Below are 10,214 nucleotides of genomic sequence, written 5' to 3' on the forward strand. Positions count from 1 at the left end.
TACACATGAATGCTCACTCAGTCGGGAAATATTGCAATCAATATATATATATTTACGCTCAGTGTGTCGTCTTGATCGCTGGTGAACAGTTCATTTATTTTGTAGAATTGTCCATCTCTCTCCCTCCCTCTCTCGGTTGTGGTTAGAGGGGATTGTTCAGAGTGACATTCGTTATAGAATGAATGTTTCGGTGGTTGTCATTCTTCACGTTCAATGATGCCGAATTCCTAGCTGCAGACTAGTAATCAATATCAAAGACTTGTTCTTATTCTGTCGGTTCTCAATAGTCTAAGAGTTTAACCACGTGGTATGGTTAAAAAGATTCAGCAATGGTCTACACCTTTAGCCATCTCGTAATTGAGGTAAGCTTGGTCTGGTGATAATTTCTCAAAGTTGGGTTTTATTCAGAATGGCAGAATGGCAGGGCTGTTCCAGGATGTCTGACCCTAACTGGGCTCAGGGTGGTCCTCTGATTTAGTTCAAATCCAATTCCCTTTTTGAGTTTTCCTTCATTAAACAGTCCAAAATCACTTTGTAAAATTGTGTAAACAGTATCATACTCACTCATTCATCTTATACAACAATTAGATGTAAACCTTATATCTGGGGCTATTATATAAACAGTGTTATGGTAATGTGGCCACACCGTCTCCCGTGAGCTTCCCAACTTGTGACAAACGGACCACTTTCTCCGGAACATGAAATTTGTTCGTACCTCAAGTTCTGTGAGGTGGTAGGATTTACTTTGTCTCCATGAAAAACTACTCTCTATAACTGTGTGTCCAAGAGATCTTCTCAGGAATGTACGACCTCTGACCACAGCAGCCTAGTTGAAGGAGGCAAGGGGGAGGCAGGGAGAGGGGGATGGGCTTGCTATATCCAAAGAGGCCAACATCATGACAGAGCTTTATGTGGGGGGAAATTTGTGCAGGACACCTAGGCAATTTAGTGGGTAATCTTCAGTAATATAATGACATTGTAGTAAAAATTGCAATATTTTCTATTTCTTTATCATCAGCGTCATATAAACATAAGATTTCACATTTAGAAGCGTTCAGTTTTAATCCAGCCAGTCTATTAAAAATGGATAAGCCATGCAGATTTGCATAATTCAGAATATCTAGTGATGGAAGTTCCACTACCAAAACTTTAAAAAAGGTTGAAATCGGGCATCCCATATTCTTCTGTTGATACTGAATATTTTGGATGCATTAAGGTTTAGTAACACAGAACTATTTATATCTTCGTAAAACATGCAAATCACTTTGATAAAATGTTCCCCGAAACCAAAAATTTTAAGAGACCGAAAAAGAATTTCATGTTCAATTGTGTCAAAGGCTTTGCAGAAGTCCCAAAATAAGACAACAGCATCTGAGTCAATTGCAACTGAATAATCTAAGAGGTCCAGACTAAAAGAATGTTGGGGCTTATGTGACGGCCCTTCATAAATCCTGTTTGAGTCGCATTTATATAATGATCTCCAATTGTCAATGAGAGAAGGGTCTTTATAAGTCTTCGGAATCAGTGAAATCAGGCCCTGTTTCATAGCGGAGACCATTAACAATGCAATCTTGAAACATAAAAAATAGGGTCTTCTGGTAACTCCCAAAACTGCCTATAGAATTAAACTGACAGGCCAACTGGGCCAGGTGATTTCCCATTTTTCATTGAATTCAGAGCCTCTCTAATTTCTTCGATTGACACAGGTGAATCACAAACTGAGTGGAAATCATCCTCAATTACAGGGATATAATTCTGAATGTGGCAAATGTAGCTTTTACAACCGCCCACTCCCCCGGCCGGTCCTGGCAATGTGACCGCAGAAACCTACCCACATCCTGGTTTACTCTCTCCACCTGCCCGTTACCTTTGGGGTGAAAGATTGAGGTGAGGCTGACCGAGACCCCAGACGTTCCATGAACGCTCTCCAGACCTTGGATGTGAACTGGGGACCCCGATCAGAAACTATGTCCTCAGGCACCCCGTAGTGCCAGAAGACGTGTGTAAACAGGGACTCCGCAGTCTGTAGGGCCGTAGGGAGACCGGACAAAGGGAGGAGACGACAGGACTTAGAAAACCGATCCATAACGACCAGAATCATGGTGCTGCCCTGTGAGGGAGGAAGATCCGTGAAGAAGTCCACCGACAGGTGCGACCACGCAGTTGTGGAACGGGTAGGGGTTGTAACTTCCCTCTGGGTAGGTGCCTGGGAGCCTTGCACTGGGCGCACACCGAGCAGGCGGAAACATAAACCCTCACATCCTTGGCCAAGGTGGACTACCAGTACTTCCCACTAAGGCAACGCACCGCCCGCCCGATGCCAAGGTGAACAGAGGAGGGTGACATGTGGGCCCAATAGATCAACCTGTTGCGGACAGCAGACGGAACGTACAGGCGCCCAGCTGGACACTGGGGGGGAGTGGGCTCTGTGCGTAATGCCAGCTTGATGTCTGCGTCCAGCTCCCACACCACCGGTGCCACCAGGTAAGAGGCTGGAAGTATGGGAGTGGGATCCATGGTCTGCTCCTCTGTGTCATACATCCGGTGCAGTGCGTCTGCCTTAGCGTTCTGGGAACCTGGTCTGTAGGATAGAGTGAAAACAAAACGTGGAAAAAACATGGCCCACCTTACCTGGCGAGGGTTCAGTCTCCTCGCCGCCCGGATATACTCCAGATTGCGGTGGTCAGTCCAGATGAGAAAAAGGTCTTTAGCCCCCTCAAGCCAATGTCTCCACGCCTTCAGAGCCTTGACAACAGCCAACAGCTCCCGGTCCCCCACATCATAGTTTCGCTCCGCCGGGCTGAGCCTCTTAGAAAAGAAAGCACAGGGGCGGAGCTTTGGTGGCGTGCCCGAGCGCTGAGAGAGCATGGTTCCTATCCCAGCCTCGGACGCGTCCACCTCCACTATGAACGCCAAGGAGGGATCCGGATGAGCCAGCATGGGAGCCGAGGTAAACAGAGCCTTCAGGTGACCAAAAGCCCTGTAATGCGGTCACTTTCCATCTCCACCCCTGAAGTGGAAATGCGGTACCCTAGGAAGGAGACGGACTGTTGGAAGAACAGACATTTCTCAGCCTTGATGTACAGGTCATGCTCCAACAGTCGACCAAGCACCCTGAGCACAAGGGACACATGCTCGGCGTGTGTAGCGGAATATATCAGGATGTCGTCGATATACACCACTACAACCTGCCTGTGCAGTTCCAGGAAAATCTCGTCAACAAAGGCCTGGAAGACTGATGGAGCATTCATCAACCCGTACAGCATGACGAGGTACTCATAGTGCCCTGAGGTGGTACTAAATGACGTCTTCCACTCGTCCCCCTCCCGGATACGCACCAGGCTGTAAGTGCTCCTGAGATCCAATTTTGTGAAGAAGCGCGCCCCGTGCATTGACTTGATCACACTGGCGATGAGAGGCAGCGGGTAACTATACCTCACTGTGATCTGATTGATCCCTCGATAGTCAATACAGTGGCGTAAACCATCCATCCTTCTTCTTAACAAAAAAGAAACTTGAGGAGGCAGGTGAAGCGGAGGGGCAAATGTATCTCTGCCCCAGGGATTCGGAGACATATGTTTCCATAGCCGCCGTCTCCTCCTGTGACAGAGGATACACGTGACTCCTAGGAAGTGCTGCGTCTACCAGGAGATTTATTGCACAGTCCCCCCGTCGATGGGGTGGTAATTTAGTCGCCCTCTTCTTACAGTAGGCGAGAGCCAAATTGGCATATTCTGAGGGGATGCACACGGTGGAGACCTGGTCTGGACTTTCCACCGTAGTCGCACTGATGGAAACCCCTGCACACCTTCCTGAGCAGGAGAATCAATAAGGAAGAGACTGATTCTCTCCCTGTGACCCTCCTGCGTAACCATGTCAAGTGGAGCAGTGGCCTCCCTAATCAGCCCTGACCCTAACGGTTGACTATCTAGGGCATGCACAGGGAAGGGCATATCCACAGGAACAAGGGGAATCCCTAAACTATGAGCAAATGAATGGTCAATATAATTCCGAGCTGTGCCTGAATCTACTAGCGCCTTATGCTGGGAATCCGGGGAAAACTCAGGAAATGAAATAAACACATACATGTGAGCAACAGGGGGCTCTGGGTGAGCCTGGTGCCGACTCACCTAGGGTGATACGATAGTGCCCTGCCTGCTACCTCAACTCCCTGACCAACCCCCCCAGCACTGACCAGCAGTGTGCCCTCTGAGGCCACAGATGGTGCAGGGAATGGCCCCTCCTCCAGTCGCCCTACGTGCAGCACCTCCCAGCTCCATGGGCGTCGGAGCGGAGGTGCTGGGGGATGGAACTGACAGGCAATGATAGCCCACAAACACGGACCGAATTACAATAAACAATCACTCACAAACAAACATGGGGAACAGAGGGTTAAATAATAAACAGGTAATTAGGTGACTGAAACCAGGTGTGTAAGACTAAGACAAAACAAATGGAAAATTAAAAGTGGATCGGTGGTGGCTAGAAAGCCGGTGACCGCCGAACTCCGCCCGAACAAGGAGAGGGACCGACTTCGGCAGAAGTTGTGACATAGATTTCATTTTCTGGTTTCTCTTTTCAAGTGCAAAAAATAACTAGTGTTTCTAACCCCTTTTCAATCCATTTTGTTCTTGATCTGACAAAGGCACCCTTTGCCAAATCCATGTAAAACTGTTCTAATTCTAGTTGTAAAGATTTAAATACAGACTCTTCTTCTTGAGATAGATTATCTTTCTTTAGAAAACTGTCAAGCTTGCTCATTAAATCTTTCTCTCTTAGGTGCTTCAGCATGTTTAATGGATTCAACTCTGACTTTATATTTGAAGAACTTCCATGACCCAAGTCTTTTCTTGCAAAACAAATCTTTGGCTAACAATTTGATGTTTCCAATGAGAATAGGATCTTTAAGTAGTGTGTGGCTAAATTTCCATTGTCCTCAAATACCTTTCGATTTTTTAGTAGCCTGGAAATTCAGGGAAATCAAAACGATGATCAGAAAAGGGAGTCAACTGAAGATCTACATCTATAACAAATTGTAACACAATGGGGGAAATTAGGAATAAATCTATTCTATATTTCCGTGACATAGTTGTTGGTCCAGGTATAACCCTTTGGATCCGGATTGAAATCACGACAGGCATCAGACAGAGATCCTTGCATAATGTTGTGACGATATTACTATTTTGAGAGCTTTGACTCATTCTAGGAGGAAAACGATCAGCAGAGTCAGATGTTTCATTAAAATCCCCTGAAATAATTAGGAAAGCCTCTGAGTATTTGTTGGGTAAATCTTGTCATTTTCTGGTAAGTTGGGCAAAAAGGGTCTTATTTGGTGCATGTCCATACACATTATAAAATACACATTTGAACAGTTACTACGACTCATTTCCCATCCTGTGAAGATGTGGATTCTAGAATGTCACCTTTAACCTTGTGGATAAGTGTCAAAACACCAGCAGAATGGTTTGAATCATGACTGAAATAGGCCATGTCTCCCCATTGTGACTTCTAAAATTTCACGTCACTTTCACATGAATTAGTTTCTTGAATAAAGACTAAATCTGCGTTACTGTCACGGCCATCGAAAGACGTGGACCAAAGTGCAGCATGGTGAGCGTACATTTTCCTTTTATTTAAAATGACGCCAACAAAACAACAAACGAAGAAACAACCGTGAACCTTACAGGGCTATAGTGCTATTAACAAAAGTTAACTTCCCACAATGACAAAAGGGGGAAAGGCTGCCTAAGTATGATTCCCAATCAGAGACAACGATAGACAGCTGTCCCTGATTGAGAACCATAGAAATACAAAAACATAGACAACAGAACATATAATGCCCACCCCAAATCACACCCTGACCAAACCAAATAGAGACATTAAAAGGCTCTAAGGTCAGGGCGTGAAAGTTACTGCGTTTACAATGTAAAAATAAGACTTTTCTTTTCGTAAGATGTTATCAAATATGAGTAGCTCATAGACATGAAACACAAAAACAATACTGACTGGGGAAAGAATCTAAGGGAGTATCAGATATAGGGGGGTAATGGAGTCCAGGTGTGACTGATGTGCAGGTGCGTGTAATGATTGTTCCCAGGACCTGTGGATAGTATACCTGCAACGTAGAACACCGGAGGGGAGGAGCGGGAGTAGACGTGACAGTGAGACTTGGATATTCCATCTTCTACCAAGTTCTTCCCATTCAACTTGACCAAAATAAACTCCAAACTTGTCCTATGTAGTTAAAACAAGTTATTGTTAGTTTCTCGCCACATTGATAGCCAATATTAGACTGTTAAACACCAAAACCCTCAAAGTTGCTTGGACAAGCGAGAAAACACTCCCTCTCACAGCGATGACATCTTGTCTCCCTCTACTAGTAGTGTTTCTGTAGCCAAAGCTACAATGTACAGTGACGTAGCCTACATATGATGGCAGAGTTTGCAAAATAAATGCTGAAATGATTGATACGAATCATCATCAAATCATAATTTGGGGGGGGGGGGATGTCCTTCAAACAGAGCATGAACGACTGAATTATTAATCGCAAAGATTTAACCAAGACTTCAGACCAACCTTTTTAAATACCTGGTTTGCATACCCATTTTCTTTACTTAGCATTTACTGTTAGATATCATCAATTGAGAAGTCTTTCCTAGCTTCCCGACCACTGTCGTTCTTTTGTGAGCTTTTGTGAACGGACAACCAGAGTTGCGCTCTCTTGCTGCCTGCCAGATGATAGCCTATTCCCCTCAGGCTGTGCTGCGTGTGTGTGATAGCCTAAATAATCGGCATAACAAACTAACAGCTTCGGGAAGCCATCTGTTTTTTCATCAATTATGAAGCCTAGATTTAAAACAGCATTGCGGTCCAACTAGGTCACCGCTGTGGATGATTGACTGGCCTGGAGGGATTCCTAAATCTCTCTGGGTCAGTGGGCAGCCCTGTATGTCAATCCCTGTGACATAATATATAATAATATACATCTATGTCACTGAAGTGATTTGGTAAAATTAACCCAGTAAAAAGTAATTCCTTCCTTGTGAAATGACTTGATTAAGAGTACAAGTACAGCCCACTTAGAGTAACTAGAAATGTACTAGTTCCTCAAAAACATGAACACCTTTTATTGCAGTGGGCTAAATCAGGGTCACACAGTGTTTCTTGTTAGTCTTAAACAAATATACTTTGAAGCAAAAGTATACACCTCACACACATGGTTATGGGCTGAAGAAAAAGAAACCTTCACCATGTCCAATGTAGAGTTGAAATGTATTACATTTTGAGTTTGCATCCTAATATTACACTTTATATAAATCACTGAAGACTGAAATATAACTGAACCCTTTGACATACACACCAGGTTTTGGGCTGTTTTTTAATCTATAATGTTGATTAACTATAAATTATTAAAAATATTAAAAATGTTCCACCCATGAGGCCAATAGAGGACGATTTGGTCATTTGACTGCGGGAAAGCCACCATATCGGATAGTCACCCCATCTTCGCCCTCATGTTGTGCTCGCAAGCTATCAAGCAAGATAGGTAGTGCTAGGTATCAACAGCCAATCCAGCAGGGGTTGGAAACTATAGTGAGCTTCGATTGGTCAATCAAGATGCGATGTCGCAGAGAATTATAATAAAGTTCAGTTTATTCCAACTTGGGTCCCGCCCTGTTTACATCCCTCGCCCATGATTGCATCACCCACTTCACTTCCTTCATTGAAAATGAATGGGCTTCCGTTGTTTTATCGCCCCCACCGTGCTATGTGGATCTCTTGTGTTAGCTTAGTACCCATCTCTGCCCAACGCTGATGCGGGCGCTTGAGATGAGGGTGTGAGCGGTTGGGTCTGGGCTGGTGTGATATCGTTGATGTTTGTTTGTATGCTGTTGTTTGTAGGTTTAAGGTTTGTATTGTAGAAAACATTCATAATAATATCTGGTCAGAAAACTACTTAAGTACTACTTATAGATTTTGGTTGGTCATTTTTTACACCTCATGGTAAACTGTGACAGTAAAAACAAAAAGCACAACAACTTAGTGCAATTGACTTGACATTAATTAACACTTGTCTTCTTATTTTTTTTACTACAAAACATAGAAACCATCTTCACATATGTTGGGGTGGGGCTGGAGATAATGAATATGAAGTAGGAAAATGTTGGCATTTCCCTTTAAGACTGTCATATGCATGACAAAACACAATACCTTAGTTACAAGAGGGATTTATTGAACAATGCAATACAAATATAACTGTTTAAAAAAAAAAATTATAATAAAAAAATTCAACCAGTCGAGAGATACATGCTGTTGCTGCCCCGACAAATAATAGCCCATTCCGCTCAGGCTGTGCTGTGTGTGTGATAACCTACATAACGTACTAACAGATAATAGCCCATTCCGCTCAGGCTGTGCTGTGTGTGTGATAACCTACATAACGTACTAACAGATAATAGCCCATTCCGCTCAGGCTGTGCTGTGTGTGTACATAACTACATATCTCATGTCTACATAACGTATTAACAGCTTCTGGAAATTATGTTCTTACTTTAATTATATTGAAATTATATTGAAAATAGCATTATGACAATATTTTGACATGAATGATTGACTGGCCCGGAGGGTTTCCTAAACCTCCCTGGGGCAGCCATGTACTGTATGTCAGCCCTGCAACATATTATATAATAATATACATCTATATAACTGAAGTGATATGGTAAAATGTAACGGAGTAAAAAAAGTAAGTTACTTCTTTCAGAAATTACTTGAGTAAGAGTACGAGTACAGCCCACAGAGAGTAACTAGAAAAGTAATAGTTCCTCAAAAAATGTACACAAGTTACCTTCTTAGGGATAGTATTCAGAAGTTTGGATGGATGGGGTGCCCAAAGTAAACTGCCTGTTATTCAGGCCCAGAAGCTGGGATATGCATATAATTGGTGGTATTGGATAGAAAACACTCTAATGTTTCCAATCTGTTAAAATGTCTCTGTGAGTATAACAGAACTGATTTTACAGGCGAAAACCAAAGGAGAATCCATCCAGAATTTTCTTTTGGGAAGGTGACATCATTTAAATCTAATTTAAATAATTGTATCTCCGGTAATGAACATACTATTCTCTGTCTTAAATGTTACAGTTTATTTACATATTAGGGTACCTGAGGATTGTTTAGAAACGTTGTTTGACTTGTTTGGACCGAGTTTATTGGTAATTCATTTGTATGCATTTTGAACGACGGAACCGGTGGATTACTGAGTCAAGAGCGCCAACTAAACAGACTTTTTTGTGATATAAAGAAAGACTTTATCGAACAAAAGGACCATTTGTTATGTAGCTGGGACCCTTGTGATTGCAACCAGATGAAGACCTTGAAAGGTAAGTGATTTATTTTATCGTTATTTCTGACTTTCGTGATGCCTCTGCTTGTTTGGAAAATGTTTGTAATGCTTTTGTACGCGGGGCGCTGTCCTCAGATAATCGCATGGTGTGCTTTCGCCATAAAGCCTTTTAGAAAATGGACAAAGCGGCTGGATTAACAAGAAGTTACGTTTTTAAACGATGTAAGACACTTGTATTTTAATGAATGTTTAATATTACGAATTTTGTATTTTGAATTTCGATCTCTGTAATTTCACCGGATGTTGGCTAGGTGGGCCCAAAGTTGCTTTATGGCCGAGATCTTTTTAACACGTAAATTCGGATAGCCTTTCTTGCTTCGGCCTCATGTTGGTGCTAGCGAGCTAGATAGTACTAGGTATCAACAGCCAATCCAGTAGGGTCTGGAAACTAGAGAGCTTAGATTGGCCAATCACTCCGCAACGTCGCAGAGTATTTGAATAAAGCTCAGTTTATTCCAATTTTGGTCCCGCCTTTTTCACATCCCTCGCTCATGCTCATATTGCCCAACTGTGCCCCAACCCACTTCGCTTCCTTCATTGAAAATGAATGAGCATCCGTTGTTTCATTGCCCCCAACGTGCTATGTGGTCCCTTGTATTAGCTTATTACCCACCTCGCTAGGCTACCTTTTACGTTAACTGCACTACCCCTTTAATAATATCTTGAGAGAAACCCAAATGGATGAGGAATGTATTGTAATTGTCATTTCTGGGAGAGTATAGCAGCACTTTAAATATGGTTTATACTGTACAAACTTTGTCAATCATCTAAAACCTCGTTCAGAAATCAATACCTTCAGTCACAGCATCAA

Source organism: Oncorhynchus masou, chromosome 25 (genome assembly GCF_036934945.1).
Source record: "Oncorhynchus masou masou isolate Uvic2021 chromosome 25, UVic_Omas_1.1, whole genome shotgun sequence".
NCBI lineage: Eukaryota > Metazoa > Chordata > Actinopteri > Salmoniformes > Salmonidae > Oncorhynchus > Oncorhynchus masou.